We start from the raw sequence: 15,731 nt of genomic DNA, 5'->3' as shown, positions 1-15,731 counted from the left end.
TACTCAGCATTTGTTCTGTGCTTAGCACTATGGAGAACACTCCTATGCTAACTCCATGAAATCCTATAGTTATCCTCAATTTACAGGTGATGAAACAGGTACAGTGATAACTTACTTGCCCAAGGTCATCACCTTCAGAGAGAACTGGCTTCCTTTTTCCTGTGGCTCAAAAATGAGTGAATGGTCATCATGCTTCCTTTAAGAGGGTAGATTTTCCCACAAGATAACACACAGTTGTCAGTTGTCATTCTTTCTGTTTTTAAATTTCTGTGTGTCAGAAATATTATCACTCAGGTGTTATCTTTCTAGGGAGAAAGAAACCACAATAAAAAGCCTGATCACAGTGAAATATAGGAAAACTAATGCAGAACAGAATTTATCTTTGAGCTTTCTTCTGAGCAAGAAGGTTAATTTCCAGAATTACTTGTTTATGTGCTTCAATCACCCCATCTTTTTGGGAGAGAAGGAATAGGAGAGTCACGAGGCATCCAGAAGGAAAAGCAAACTGATTTTAATCTCGCGAAAGTGTGCAGAGTTGGCTCATTCCAAAGACAGATCATCTAACCTTTCCAGCTACATTAGAAATTATTGTTAATACTCTTGGTTGCTTGCCATTGTTGCTGCAACACATATTTCAGGTCATATTTCTTTATCCCAGTAATGCGTCTTTAATTCTTAGCTTATGGGGGAGAGCTTATGGTGGGAGGGAAAGGAGGAAATGCAGTTCCTATGAAGTGTTGCTGACTCCCGCAATTCTTTAGCAGCAATAATTATTCATTCTATATATGCTTCTCTCAGAGGAACTGAGAAGGAAAAGAAAGTTCAAGCTATATTATAGAAGTAGCAACAGCAGAAAATTCTTGATGTTAAATTGTGCGATACTATTGTTGACTTTGAAAATAGATTCAAATACGACTACCGAAGCAAAAGAAAAATATTTCAAGGCATGACAGCAGAACTCTCCCACACTTGTATTTACTATATTAGATCAAGATGTAATTCATTTTAGGACGTGGCGGTACTGAGGATATGTAAACTTAGCTGGCATCAAGGGACCTAGTGTGTTCAAGTGAGGAAGAAAAGAAGAGGGTCTATGGAAGATAGTCTCAAACTTGTTTAAAAACCTGCACATTTTTCTCCTTCAATATTTGTACAGTATATGTATGATTTTGGGCTAGTGATTTGAAGATATTTCTGAGAATAGGCAACTGTGGGAAATTGCACTATGTCCTTCTTTGGCGACCTTTAAGAATTAGGTGGTTGTCATTCAATCCTGTTTGAAAACAAGATGTGGGGCTAACTGATTTTGAAAATTTCATCTGGCTCTGCATTGCTCCCCTATAGGAGACCATGGAGTATTTTGCATGTGCAGAGTGAGTGTAGAGGATGACTTCAGAACACTAGGACCAGGAAAACAAGAGAATGAATGAGAGTTTGTTTATGGATGGTAAGATGGGGGTGGAGAAGTATTAAATATCTCTTACCCTCTTCATATATGACTGTTTAGATAGATTAGTACAGCACTGCTGCAAACAGTTTTTAAAAATAATTTGAACCATATGATCCAGCAATTCCACTCCTACTTATACCCAAGAGAAATGAAAACACGTGCACACAAAAACCTGTGCATGAACGTTCGTGGGAGCATTATTCATAATACTCAAAGAGTGAAAACAACCCAAATGTTCATCCTCTGATGAATGGATAAATAAAATGTGGTATATCCATACAATGGAATATTATTTTGCAATAAAAAGGAATGATGTATTGATACATGCCACAACATGGATGAACCTTGAAAATATTATGCAAATTGAGAGCAGACAGACACAAAGACCACATATTATATGACTCCATTTGTATGAAATGTCCGGAATATACAAATGAATAAAGAAAGTAGATTAGTGTTTGTTTAGGAATAGAGGGAGAAAGAAGGAAATGGGGGTCGACTGTTGATGGTTATGGTGGGGAGAGAAATGACAAAAATGTTCTAAATAAATTGTGATGGTTGCACAACCCTGTGAATATACTAAAAGCCATTGAATTGTAATTTTAATGGGGGAATGTAAAGCTACACGACTATGCCAATTGTAAAGTAAGGCAAATCATAACTAAAGCCAAAATGTTTCATTATTTTAGTTATACGTTTCCATTTATATTGTCAGAGCTAGGGCTCAGACCCTTCAAACCCATTGTACAGACTGGGTCACGAGACCCCTCACACACCAGGCTGGGTCCCCAACCCCTCACATGCAGGTCCACACTAGGTAATTGGGAAAGATCCCAGGAGTCATTGGCAGACGACATGAGCTCAGTCCTCAGCAGCAACAGCAGCAGCGGTGGCAACCTCTCAGAGGGTCCTGGGGACACTGGCAGCAACAGCCTCTAGCAGCAGTAGCGGCCTCCCTGTGGCCTCCCCCCACCCCCGCGGGCATCCTGGGGGTGGGGGTGGGGGCACTGTGGATCAGAGCCACTCATCATTTATATTTAAGTCCATAACCCAGGACACCTGGGTGCACATGCGCAATTACATTAGACAATAACCAAGGAACACCTGGGCACATGTGTATATTTACATCAAATGCTCGGCAAGATTCTGACCATCTGAGGGGCCCTGACCGTTTTCCTATATTTTCTCAACAGGGAATTTTATAGTATGAATTGTATCTCAATAAAGCTATTAAAAAAAAAATCATTCAACCTGCCAACGTTCTAATTAGTCCATAAAGTTTACCTTGGCTCGATTCACTTTTTTATCAAGATTGCTCCTTCCTTACTCAACTGTTTTTATTATTCTCAATAAATAACTTGATTTTTATAGTTGTGCCATGATATGGTCTATACTAAAAATAACAGCTCATCTCTTTTGGAGGTAATAGTGGGAGGGCCAGAGGCAGCCTTTGTGTAGTCTCTACCAAATAGTAAAAACAAATATTTTTCAAAATGAAATGATCAGTGCCGTTACTTATAAATTAGCAAAGGAATTACCATGCTGGCTCCAAGCTATCTAACTGTGACTGATTACTGTAGCACTTGCTGTAGGGAAAGTGAAGGAAAATGGTCAGGGCCCCTCAGGTGTTCAGAATCTTGCCGAGCATTTGATATAAATATGCACGTGTGCCCAGGTGTTCCTTGGTTGTCTAATGTAATTGTGCATGTGCACCCAGGTGTCCTAGGTTATGGACTTAAGTATAAGGGACGAGTGGTTCTGATCCCCAGTGCCCTCTGCCCCTGGGATGCCCCCGGGGGGACCATGGGGAGGCTGCTACTGCTGCTGGAGGCTGTTGCTTCAAGCTATTGCTGCCAGTGTCCCCAGGATGCCCTGAGAAGGCTGCCACTGCTGCTGCCATTGCTGAGGACTAAGCTCATGTTGTCTGCCATTGGCTCCCGGGATCTTTCTTAATGACCTAGCATGGACCTGTGTGTGAGGGGTCTATGACACAGCCTGGCATGTGAGGGGTTTGTGACCCAGTCTGTACAGCAGGTTTGAAGGGTCTGTGGACCCCAGCCCTGACAATACAAATGGAAAACTTAGTGTAACTAAAACAATGTAAACGTTTTGGCTTTAGTTATGAATTGCTCTAACAGTGCATTTGGCATAGCCCTTCAATTGGTGTAGTCGCGTAGCTTTACACTTGCTTTTACTGAATTCTTACCTCCAACTTCCTGAAGGTCCTTCAGCTGAGGAGAGGTTTCTTATTTTCCTGTGTAGAGGAGAGGTGACAGAGCCTACACCTGGAAGTAATAAGTGTAGCAGGTTGACAAGATTTAGGGAAACAGTAATGCTTAAGTTGGATAAACAATTTTATAGGCCAGCAGAGAATTTGTATCAGAAATGTGCTTGTTACAATATATAAAAAGCCCTCTGTACCAAAGCACTGTTTTGCCATTGACTTCCCTGCTGGGTTCTCACCAGGACAGCGCAGACCTACAGTTGTATTTTTCATCTGAGACCACACCTCTCATTTGTAATCATTGGTTTTGGAAAAAACAGCCTTGGAAGTGAACAGGAAACTGGAAAAAGACTCTGGCAACAGAGGAGGGCAGAAGATGGTAAACAGCCCTGAGAGATCAGATTGGTGTTTTAAAATAAGTGGGGACTGCTGTCATTGTTTTCATGGATGTAAAAACCAGCTCCTACCGCCCTTTGACTTTGAAGTAAAATGCACCATTGCCTCCTGTCAGACTCCCTCAGAGTTTGATCCTTCAGGGTGTTTCCTGATTCCTGAGGAGGGTTATAGCAACATCAGAGGCTTGTTTACAGTAACATACTTTCATTAGTTGCTGGAATGGCAGCAATTTTGTTTCCTATCATAATTTTTACTTGTGGCCTGCTTTTAGGTGGTGGCTTGTCTTTTCTATTTCTGACCCATCTAATTGCTTGCTTATTATGAAAAGCTGCTGAGTGTAAGCCCCTAGTTAGCCATTACCTATGTGTATAAAAGATATGGATATTTAAATTTATGCATTTCTTTTGACATTAAAGGAGTGACTGTTAATGGTGTGCCAGTGCCGGGCTGTAAGGGTGGAGTGGGGATCAGGAGGCTCCATTATCATGGGAAAAGGAGCCAGGTTTAGTAACTTCACTCATCAGAAAGCTCAGCACCCTCCATACTTTTATGTATTTGCTTCTTTGCCTCATTCCAGCCACAGACATACCAACCATGTAAGCTGAAATAACAAAATAAGGATCAAAGTAAAAAGCAGAATGTAGTTTGTTAGCTGTATAGGTTAATGTGGTTAGTATGATTGCATTTGAAACTTGGCTGTGAGCTTCTTGGCAGGCACAGCCAAATGGGATGTGTAGTTAATCACACACATGGATCCAAATCACCTTTACTTTGCATCTTCTCTGAGGAGTGTGGCATTGTTGGGTTAGAGCAATACCTATGCTAATTGTCTGGTTAGGGCAATGTCAGAATCCTGCCAATGTAGCGAGTTGTATTGCTAGGTGACTACGCCAATTGTATGGCTAGGCAATTCATAACTAAAGCCAAAACGTTTCATTATTTTAGTTACACTAAGCTCTCCAATTGTATTGCTAGGGCTGGGGTTAGGGCCCACAGACCTTTCAAACCCGTTGTTCAGACTGGGTCACCAGACTGCTCACATGTGGGTCCATGCTAGGTAATTGGGAAAGATCCTGGGAGCCATTGGCAGACGACATGAGCTCAGTCCTCAGCTTCCTTGTTGGCGTCTTACAGCAGATCCAGCAATGGTGGTGGTGGCAGCAGCCTCCCCGTGGCTGCCCTCCCTCCCGGTGGGGCATTTCAGGAGCAGGGGGCACCATGGATCAGAGCCACTCATCCTTTATACTTAAGTCCATAACACAGGACACCTGGGTGCACATGCGCAATTACATTAGATAATAACCAAGGAACACCTGGGCGCACGTGCATGTTTACATCAAATGCTCAGCAAGATTCTGAACATCTGAGGGTCTCTGACCATTTTCCTTCACTTTCCCTACATGCATAAAATCCGTTTTTTGGTTCTTTTTGAGAGTATGAAAAACAACAATTAGGAGAAAGAGAAGAAAGTCAACACATCTAAAATGCTAACTGTTCTGCTTGCCTCTTAACAGCTCCCTTATCCCCCAAATAAGAATAACAGAAACCATCATGGTGGAGATTGCTTGCCTACTGTGGCTGGCTACCTGCCAGGCACTTGTTTTAGCTTGGCCAGACCTCATCATCAGCCTGAAAGGGAAGGTTGGTGGCCACTATTTTTACAGAAGAAGACACTTGGGCTTAGGGGGGTTATATAATGAGATGGTGAGTAGTAGAGCCAGCCTCTGAACTATCTGTTGGATTCTACCCGTTAAGCTTTTCTCACCCCTCCAGATGGCCTCCCTTTTATTTTTAGCTTTTACTTTCTTACGGGCTACAAAACCTGCTAACCCAGTAGGCTCAATCTGTTAGATGATCTCACAGGCCTCTTAGTGAGGGTTTGGGTTTTGTGCATAGGCTTGTGATAGCTCTTTCCAGTCCTTGGAATCCTTTTTTATTCCCTTCTTTGTGGCTTTGGGGAAGTATTAAGTTTGGTTTGTATGTGGCAGTGGTTTTTTTTTTTCCTGTCATGGTTTAGGATTATCGCACCAAATGTCAGTAATTATAAAACGCAGGGCTGAGCTCAGGAGCCATTGTGTTCTATGTGGCCGCTAATCCCCATACTAAATGCCACACCAAAGGGGCTTTTGTGTTCTTGTCTGTTTTTACAGTGGAGCACCCCTATCCCCCACCAAGGCTTTTAGCTGTCTTCACAAAAGTAGCTCACCTGTCCTCTGCTTGTAATTCTCTACTTCTTGTAATCAAACTTGCATTAAGTGTGTGATTAGAGAGAACCAGCCCATTAATAGATACTTTCTGCTGAGAATGAAAAGTGAGAGCTTCCATATTTGGACTTTTCCATGCGATTTGACATCTTTTTGTTAATTTGAGGGATTCAGCAGTTCAAGGGTGAACATTTTGGAGATCTCTACTTACCAACATACTTACCTACCTATCTGCACATAGTCTTTCCTCCTGTTTCCACAATATCAATAGATGGATAACTTTTCTTTCTCTTTTTCCTCTCAGTTATCAAAATACAGACACAACAGAGCCTGGGGGGAATGGGTGTGTGTTTTACCTTTACCCTTCACTACTGAAAGAACTGATACCACACCACATCAGCTGGCTTTTTGGAGAGTTCACATGTAAAAGCAAAAACATCAGATGAATACCAGCAGACTAACTACATTCATTCTCTATCTTGGGGCATTAGTTTTCTCTTCTGTTATACATGAATGATTTCCCAATGCTAGGCCTGTGCATATGCAGGAAAAAAACCCAAAAAACAAAAAACCAACAAAACCCAGGGTTATTTATGTTTGAGATATCTTATATATAGTATGTACTAAGCAAGTGTCAAAGCAAACCCCTTATGTACAGACACTGTATATTGGTGAAATTCAGTTTCTAAACAAATACCTTCCACATGTAATAAGCTCTGCCTGGTGTTTGTTTAAAAGGAGGTTATTCTGGACATCACCCCAGCCTGACAGGAAAGATTACCCTGAACTGGCCATTTTGTCACAGACCTACAACAGATATATACATTGCTCAAAAGGCATTCCTCTCCCCCGCCCTCCCCCCTCTTCTCTTCTCTCACCTCTCTCTTTCCTTCCCTCCCTCCCTTCCCCATTTGAGTGTTGCTGTAGAAATTATTTCATTCCCTTCAAAGGCAATGGAATCTTTCTCTCAGATGGGATTGGAGGACCTAAATGAATAGGCACTCACATCATTTAAAAAGAGTGGCCCCTTCACTTGAAGACACTCGGTACAGTTTAAATGATGGCACCCTGCTGGGCAGCATGAAGGTGCCAGTCCAGGTCTGGACAGAGGAGCAGGGTTGGGGACAGCAAGGCACCAAGACTGCCAGCTGTTGCAACAGAGGACTGTGCAAGCCAGAGTTGGAACTGGCCACGCTCGTCAAGGATGATTTCTAACACATTGGGGCAATATGTTCAGTCTGAAACTACAGCTAGCTCTCAAATAAGAACTCTCCAAAAACCCAGTCTTGGAATTTTTTTAAAAAGTGAAAGCAGAAATCAGAAAGCTAATAGTAAACACCAGGGTTTAGCAAACAAACCAGGACACAAGTTAAGCTAATAAGTTACAATGTTCCTACCAAGACGCTGGCTGGCCACATCGTTTAAACATTACATTAAAGTAGTGTCCAGATGCTGTGAAATTGCCCCAGGAAAGCACTGCCTCCTGCCCCACCAGAGGGATTGAGCCTGGTTGGCCTCTGCCATTTTAGCATGAGGTAATGCTGGGTTATGTTCTGTGCTGGCTGGAGCTGATAGATTGAAAAAAAACCTCTCTTATTATTGCCTCTTCCCCGAGATGGAGAAGAGACTGCCCTGACCCCTTTTAAAATTTGTCCAGCAGCAGTATTTTCCAAGCAGTATGATGTTTCCAAGCAGTATGATCTTTTGTCTTTAGGTTAGAGTTACAACCCTGACCTGTACTATTGTTGCCATGGTAGCTGCTCTTGACGTAAAAAAAAAAAAAAAATTGTATTATTTCCTGAAAATGTTGTTAGAAAATGTTTCTACAAGAGCACCCTCTACATTTGAAAATGTGACTTTTTGCTGTTAGAACTTTTTGGAGAGTATTTTTGAAAAAGCAATAGACCAAAATAAGGAGCGGATCTACAAATCTGAGACCCAGATGGTTGGGCAAATGCCCAGTTTGTGCGTGTGCAGAGTATCCAGTTATCCAACTTGTATTTTCTTGTTTTCGTTGCTTATCTGCTGTCTTGACATTTTGTTTGAGAATAAAGGGGAATTTTCAACTAATATCTCTAATTTAAATACTCAAATTCAACAGAAGTATTTATTGTATTACCTTCAATCATTCTCCCCACTGTTTTCTAAATATTTCTGTGTAAGTGAGGCACATGTTTAATTATATTACTTTTCTTTCTCCCACAACGAAGAGACCTTGCATGAACTTGGGCCCTCCGATTGCCACTGGGGACCATCTTATTTCTCTCTTCCTTTGCTGTCCCACTTCTTGAATGAGGGAACACCCGGGCGTCCTTTTCCCTTCTTTCCCCTCTGCTGCCTGACTCCTGCTCTCCTCAGATGGTCCCTGCAGTCACTGATGATACCCCTTGACGACTCGTGGGATGCTGGGACTGGAGAGGTGCCTTGGAGTCAGTTTGGTCCAGCCACATTTGGAGAGTGAAGTGGCAACTTGTACACTGTCAAACAAAAACGTGGGGCCAGTGCTGAACTGGCATCCAGGAACCCTGATTCTTCCTCCCCCATCGCCTTTCCCCACTCTCTCGCTGCCCTCAGTGTTGTTAAGCACCCCCTTTTTCTGGCATCCCTCTCATGGTTTCAGGATGTTATGTTAACCTGGTTCTCCTTCTACCTTTCCATCTGTTTTTGTTTCTTTCTCAGCTGCTCTTTCTCCTGTTTAGGGTTCTTGAGTAAAGTGTGGTCCTCGGCCCTCTGTTTTCCTCTTTCCACTCTCCCTGAGGTGGCGCAGCTGTTCTTGGATTTTGATTATCACCTCCTTGCCATCAACTCCCAAAGCTCTTCTCACATGAGCTCCGGTCAGGTCTCTAAAGTGCCCACCTCTCAGGTCCTACCTTGAGCTTACGGGTGCCTGTGATGTGGGATGGGGGAGTGTGTATCAGTATGGTTCTGTCTGTGTCAGGTACTGTGCTAATCTGAGCTCTGCCACTTCCCAACTGTGTGACCCTGGGTGAGTTACTTAATTCTCTAAGCCCCAATTTCCTTACCTGTAAAATGGAGATGACGGTATTGCTTCTTTAGAGAGCTCGCTAGGATTGAGAGACGTCTCTGTGGCACTTAGGGCTGGCATGTGTGCCTGGCACACAGTAATAATCAGATGCTAGCAAGTGATTTTTATTATCTCTGAAACCGAATTTAAGAACCTTCCTAAGCCAGTTCTCCTGACCTCGGTGCTGGTTTTTCAGGCCACTTCCCTGTCCCATCTGTGGGATACCACGGATACCATACATCTTGGAAATTTTGAACCATCTTCAATTTACCCATCCCCTTTAAACCTTATATTTGGCCAATCACCTAGTTTTATTGACATTTCCTCTGTGATTTCCCCTGAATTTCTGTCTTCCTCTCCACTTACCTTGCAGCCTCCTGCCATCTTCTTTAGTCCCTGATTCTTTCCATCTAGCTTGTGAACCACTTTATACAACCAACCTTCTTTGAATAATACATCCATAATTCATTCATTTATTGATTCACAGACCTGTTCAATGAGTTATTTATTAGGAACCTACTGTGTGCTAGGTAATCTCATCTATATATCTTCAGCACCTATTGGGATTGAGGGAGAATAAATTTAATGGAACATGACAAATAATATGAATAACATATTAACAAAGATTTGCAGAAGCCCAGTGAAGGAAGTGGTAATTCTGTTTGGAAGTGAGGGAAGGATTCCCAGAAGAAAGAGCATTTGATGGAGGTCTTAAAAGTCAAGTAGATGATGCTGGGCCGAGGGATATACACAGAGGGAAGAGCAGAAACCAAGTGTGGAGGAAAGTTCTTTCATGTACATGGTGTGGCTGGTATACAGATCAGGGGTGGTGAAATATGGCCTTTGGACCAAATCCTGCCTGCTACCTGTTTTTGTTTTTTAAATAGCTTTATTGAGATACATTTTACATACCATAAAGTTCACCCATTTAAAGTGTACAAGTCAGTGGCTTTTAGTGTATTTATACAAGTGTGCCACCAGCAATGTAATGTAATTTTAGAACATTTTAATCACCCCAAAAAGAAACCTATACCCATTAAAGTCACTCCTCCATTCCCAGTGTGCACCCCCAACCCACCAGCCCAAGGCAACTCTAATCCATTTTCTTTCTAGATTTGTCTATTCTGGACATTCATACAAATGGAATCATGCGATATGTGATCTTCTGTGTCCGAGCAATTGGGGTTCATCTGTGTTGTGCATGTGTCAGTTACTTCATTCCTTTTTATTCCTGAGTAGTATTTCATTCTATGGCTGCACTGTTTTGTTTATCCACTCATCAGTCTGATGCCTGCTTTTGTAAATAAAGTTTTATTGGGACAGAGTCCCACCCATTTGCTTATATGTTGCCCATGGCTGCTTTCTCATTGCAGTGGCAGAGTTGAGTAGTGTGACAGAGACCCACAGGGCCTGCAAAGCTGTAAATATTTACTATTTGGCCTTCTGCAGAAAAAGCTTGCCAAGCCCTGGAATAGAGGATAGGGACAGTGGTGTGGGTGCGCTGGGACCCGGAAGTGGAAGATGAGACTGGAAAGGCCACACAAGTAGGATTTGGACTTGCTCCTGTGGATCAGTGTTGTGTGTGTAGTATGTGAAGTCCCTGCATCCGAGTCCCTTGGAGATGAGTGAAAATTGCCTGATTTATCAGCTGAGTCCATTGCCCCACACCTTTATTCTTAATTCCACCTGAACTTTGACTCTCGATCCTTGCTACATTAGAAGCTCATGCTTAAATTTTAACTTTTCAGCCAGACTTTTCTGGATTCCTTTACTCTCCTCCCTCTCCATCTTTTCTAAACGTTGCTCTGAATTCCCTCATCCCATCCCTCTACTCCCCAGTCTACACCTCCCCAGAGTATGGAATTATAGGTTTTCTTGTATTATCTGCTGCTGAATCGTGTATGTTAATCCTGCATACCCAGCTGGTGAATGGACTTCTCAAGGGCAGGAACCAGGTATTGGGCCTCGTTTGCATTACACAAATTAGGTTCCTGTTAAACTATCACTGTCCGTCTTCTTAAATTCTCCTTTTCCATAGTGTATCTTCATTTGATTTGCATTATATTGGTGGACTTGGTGTTTGGTCCCTAGGCCCCTCTTAATCACGAGAGCTAAGTAAGTGTATTTTGTGTTGCTGCTTTGATTTATTTTTTTCCTAATTAAATCTTTAATTAATCTTATGAATTACTCTAAACTCTGCAGGTCTCTGTTGCAGTCTCTCCCCAGCCCATTTCTGAGTTCTTGTTACATTCCTCTTTACTCTTAGGGGTTTTAGTCATTTGCTATTAAACTAGTTAGTTCTTTCCCTCAGCTGAGTAAAAAGCAATAAATGGTTTTTGACTCCATGCTGCTCCCTTGGGTAGCTCATTTGATCTGAGCTGGGTTTTAAGTTGAGCTGTTGAGAATGATCTGTCCTCATGATGTAGGGAGTGACTCCCAGCCAATTCTTAATATTGCTGGAATTAATTAACTTTGATTCCTCCAATTGAAAGAGAGCATTACTCTATGATGTATTATTAAATACCTTATAACTTGTTTTTTTTTTTTAAATTTTGTTTTCTTGCTCAGTGAGTACTTAAAATATCCCTGCCTGTATAGTAGTTTGTTCCCTGTTTAATGTGGCTTTTTCCTTTGTTTACTCTGGACTCAAGTCTTTGTAGCTTGTTTTCTAAGTCAGCTTAAAAGTTGCTGGTCATTGGATTTGGCAGCCTTTTCAAGCTTTACCCACCAGAACCCTACAGGAAGTTGTGTGTCGGCCAGAAGAGTCTGTTTATTTAGAGCATGGTGTCCAGCAGAAGCAATCCATTTATGAGGGTCTGGTCTTAAAGACACAGGAATCTGAATCTGTTTGGAAGACCTGCTACTTGGCTTCCATTGCAGTTGTGTGCTCTGTGCTTTGCTTTCCAGCTGCTGGGGCACCTCGGCTAGACTGTTGGCTAATTCACAGCTAATTCAAATAGTCCTTTCCCTGAGCTCCTTGGCCCTGTGCAAAGGGATAAAATATCAAGACCTAGATACTAGGTAGCTCTTTTAAACTCATGTAAGAATAGGATTTTTTTAAAAAAAATGAATTGGCGTTTACAAGTTTATCATCGTTTTCTAGTAATCTGGTAGGATTTTGCTCTGAGTGCGGTCCTGAATTAGAGTGCTACAACTTTGTTGAAATGGCTGTGCTTTTAATTCTCGGGAATGATTCTTTGTCCACAATCATCTGTTACTATCTAGGTTCTAGCCCAAGACACCCTACAATAATGCTTTGTAGTTATGGCATTTTCACCTGAACCATACAGTCTGTCAGCTGTATCTAGAATTTTTTTACATCTCTTGGAGGAGGAAGAGCAAATTGCAGGTACGATTTGGCTTCTTTTGATGATAGACTAGATTAAATGTTATGGGGTCCAACTGTAAACCAAGGAAAAGCCAGCTAGCTTTAGGATCCAGTATCACTGCCGTGGCCTAACTCTTGCCTAGAGCCCAAACATCACATTAAACTCAGTAAAGTTTAATTTCTATTTGTTTACACACCTGTACATGCATTGGATTCTTTTTGAATTTACTACAGCAAGTTGGTGATGTGGCTGTAGGTTCTGTGGGCCTAGAACTGGAGTTGCTGCAGGGTAGGTGGTCACTACCTGTGTGCTGATTTAAATGGAAGCTGTATCTACATCTTCTTAAGAGGTGAGCACACCTCCCCATTCCCCCCGCTTAAGTGTGGCTTCCCTTCCAGGGATGTGGGCACATACCCAGGTGCTTTGGTGGAGAGGAGCAAAGAGGTATGGCAGCTGCTGAGAGGACAGAGAAATAAAAGGTAGAGAGAAAATGAGGTATTATAATTCTCAGCTATAGTCATGCTCCTGGGGTATTTTAATGGCCTACGATTGGATTTTGTGTGTGTGTGTGAGATGGAAGTTGTATTGAAAGATTTCTAGCTCAGAATAGCTCCTAAAGAGCATTGACTTTCTTGGAATCTTAGGTAAATTTAAGACTTAATGAAGTTAACAATACTTTTCATATCTCTCTCCTACTCCTCTCAACCTTGAGTAGATCAACATGTAAGTAGTGCTGTCCTTGGGAACCAGCAGTTTCTGAAGGTGACAGAGCAGGCTGAAGTCCAGGGGAGCCAAAGGTCCGTCAGGCCATACATGCTTTGCTGTGAGGTGTATGGGCATTTAGGTTGTCTCCTTTGCTTGCCGTGCTGACTCTCAAGTTTGGGGGTCTTCCAAGATTAAAAGCTACTGAAGAGCTTCAATGCCAATGATGATACATTTTGCTTCAGTCATCCGGCACCAGACTTTTAGGGGTGATTACCCACTCTTATAGTCTGAACACCCCCCAGAGTTTCATCTGGTGCACTTGACCAGGGGGCTCTGCCTCTTCCCTGCAGTGAGTTCTTTCTGCTGAGGAAGGCTGGCCCCGTATTGCTCTTTCTATATTATTAGCACATGTGTTGCTGTTTATTTTGTTTCCTGCTTTCATAAAATTTGAAGATTCCACTCTTTTCCCCCTTATCACCACTGGTTGTTAAGATAGTGAGAATCTAAATGAAATGGTAATATTACCATTGTGAACAAGTATTTTTCTGAAGAAATCTTTCTTCATTTTTAATGCCGTTAAGATCTAATTCCCAGTGTTTTCGTTGGAATCCGTTCAAATGTCCCAAATCATAAAATCTTTCAAAGCCTACTCCAAGTTACTTTTTCTTGATTCAGTTATCCTACTTGCATTAAAAAAAAAAAAAAATGTCCAGTCTATTTCCAGATAGGAAAATGACCTATATTTATTAGAGACCAGAGTGATATGGACCCTTGACTTGCTATGAGATTTTTTTATGTGTTTTGGAGCAACATACAAGGGCAGTTTTCAGTGCCGTTTTGCCATGTGTTCTTATGTACATTTCCTAAACACTTTCCCTGGCATGGTGCTATTACTCTGTATACGTCCTACATGTGTTTCCTATTTTTTATGACTCATACTTATGGTACTCATAAAGATTTATCCTTTATCTTGGCTCTGAGTAATGAGCCCACTTGCACATTTCCAGCAGAGATGTGGGTTGGGGATTTTGCATTTAACCCTGCAGGAGATGCCTTTGGAAGGCATAGTGCAAGGAGCATGACATATTCGTCTGTAGGTAGTACTCACTTCTCCTCCCTGACGGAATAGTCAATGTAGTTTTTGTGAATTTACTAATTTTTTTCCCCCAGGTTTTCCTTTTCCTTTGCCCCTTTTAGCCATTTTGCTGCTTATGAGTAAGACTGTAAGAGATGAACAGATGAACAAACACTCCCTCCTTTTCCCTGCTGGTAGCTGGAAAAGGGTTTGATGGAGGAAGAAATGGAAATAATGAACTGAAATGATGTTTGTATTACATGTGGCAACAAACATATACAGGGTTCCGCTTGGGTTCAAATAACATTCCGACCCAAGAGACTACCACAGGCCATAGGCAGCTTCAGTCTATACAAAAGGATATAGGACATGGACCACAACTTGCAGCAGGGCAGCATGGTAGCATGGCAGTCCTCTTTCTGAATGCCTTGTGACCATCTACACATCAGTTCATATAGCCATCTGGAGCTCTCCAGTTGATGGCTTGAATGCCAGGAGACCAGATACTACATTTGTGTATGTGTGTCTAATGCCCTACTTTAAAAGCCTCAAACCCTCCCAGTAGCTAGTAGGCAACCACGCTGTATAGTTTCGGTCCGTAGAAACAATAGTTTCCATGGTACCACTTTTGTAAACATGCTCAGTTTACATGAGTCACTGCTCTCAAGAAGCCCCCAATATCGCTTCCTATCAGATATTTTTAATTTTTCCAGTCCCAATAAGCAAGTTGCCTTGTATTATAGTTGACATATGGTCCTATCAGATTACCAGGGTTGCAGAATCAAGGGAGTTTTAATAGAGGATCAAATTCTAATGTAAAAGAGAAAAAAGTTTTGCTAACTCTTTATCCACACCTGTTGATTTTATGATTCTCATTTGTGGTATTACTGACTGCGGTAGGCTAAATAATGGCCCCCAAAGATATTTTCATGTCCTAACCCCCCAAACCTATGACTGTTAACTTATCTAGAAAAAGTTTTTGCAGATGAAATTAAGAATCTTGAGGTGGAAGATAATCCTGGATTATCCAGGTGGTCCCTAAATGCAATCAAATGTGTCCTTAGAAGAGGAAGATTTGATGACACAGACAAAAGAGGAGAGGACACTGTGACCATGGAGGCAGAGATTAGAGGGATAGGGCCACAGCCAAGGAATGAATACAAACAGCCACAAGAAGCTGGAAGAGTCCAGGGACAGATTCTCTCATAGAGTCTCTGGAAGGCGTGTGGCTCTGCTGACACCCTGATTTTGGCCCAATACTGATTTTTGGAGGTCTGGCTTCCAGAACGGAGAGAGAATTAATTTCTATTGTTTTAAGCCACC

The 15,731-nt window shown here is 42.0% G+C and overlaps 1 protein-coding gene across 2 annotated transcripts in view; it reads left to right on the top strand.

Moving 5' to 3' along the window:
* The window catches only part of TGFBR3 (transforming growth factor beta receptor 3), a 190,112-nt gene that overhangs the window by 72,663 nt on the left and 101,718 nt on the right, over positions 1-15,731 (top strand). The gene's annotated exons all lie outside the window — the stretch shown is intronic.

This window comes from Cynocephalus volans, chromosome 8 (assembly GCF_027409185.1).
Source record: "Cynocephalus volans isolate mCynVol1 chromosome 8, mCynVol1.pri, whole genome shotgun sequence".
Taxonomy (NCBI): domain Eukaryota; kingdom Metazoa; phylum Chordata; class Mammalia; order Dermoptera; family Cynocephalidae; genus Cynocephalus; species Cynocephalus volans.
Note: the sequence above shows the minus strand (reverse complement) of the source record. Positions and strands in the feature narration are given on the sequence as shown.